Raw genomic sequence first — 1,150 nt, 5'->3', positions numbered from 1 at the left:
CATTCCCCCTCCGCCTGGAGGAGGGGGCACGCGCGCGAGCGCGCAAACGGAGCGTAGCCCGGGCCCATTGAAAAACACCCCCCCGGCAGATACAACACATCAGGGTGCACTGGTCTCATTCGTGCAAAATATGTCCCCAGACACAAGCAGATAGCCGCATACCAGCTGCAGCCGACCCGCGCGCATTACGGCGGGCGGGCGGGCGGGCGAGCGGGCCGGGGGGGGGGGGGCATAAATAAGTGAGGCCCGCGGTATGGGGAGAGAGGGGGGCACACATCCCCAAGGGTCCCGCCGGACCAGGGCGCACCTCCTCCCCGCCCCCGCCTGCTTCGCTGAGGATGGGCGCGCGCGAGAGAGAGAGAGAGAGAGAGAGAGAGAGGGGGGGACGGCGGAGAGCCTTGGAGGGAGGAGGGGGAGGTCTGGGTGAGGAGGAGAGAAGAGAGGAGGAAGGGCAAAAGAAGCGGGGGGGGGGGCGGGAGAGACAGAGAGAGGGACGGAGGAGGGGAGGCAGCCTACCTGACGGATGGGGAGGAGGGAGGGCAGGTGCCTGTCACGGATGTGCGCGGAGGGACTCTCCCCTGAGAGGGGGGATGAGAGTGGGGGCGAAGGGGGGGGGGGAGAGAGAGAGGGAGAGAAGGAGGGGGGCGGCGGAAGAGAGGGAGAGAGAGAGGCGGGCGATCGGCGGACGCCGGGCAGGGAGAACGGGCGGCGAGCGGGGCGGGGGAGAGAAAAAGGAGAGACACGGCGGGGGCGGCAGGGAGGGCGGCAGGGAAGGCGAGGAGATGTCCGGCTCAATGTCCGAGCGCTTCGCCACTCGGACAAGGGCAATTTTGAGGCTTCAATCGAACGGATGCGCGCCCTCGGCTGCTCGCGCTTGCCCGCCGGCTTGCGGGCGGCGTGCTTGGCAGGCACGGGGCCGGTGGACGGGGCGCCCTGGGCGTGGAGGAAGGGGGACGATTGGGGGATTGCCAATCGCGCGACAGTGCGTGGGGCCCCAATGCATGCTCACCCCCCGCCGCCCTTCTCCCCCCCCCCATCGGTTGAGAGCTGCCCTGGTGGGGCATGCATAGATGCGGAGGGCCCGAGGGGGGATATGCCAGGACGTGCGGGGGGGGGGCACAGGGGCGCGGGGGCGCAGGGGCGCAGGGGG

The sequence above is a fragment of the Fonticula alba genome (genome assembly GCF_000388065.1).
Source record: "Fonticula alba strain ATCC 38817 unplaced genomic scaffold supercont2.5, whole genome shotgun sequence".
Lineage (NCBI taxonomy): Eukaryota > Rotosphaerida > Fonticulaceae > Fonticula > Fonticula alba.
The sequence above is the reverse complement of the archived record's forward strand: the minus strand, read 5'-3'. Positions refer to the sequence as shown.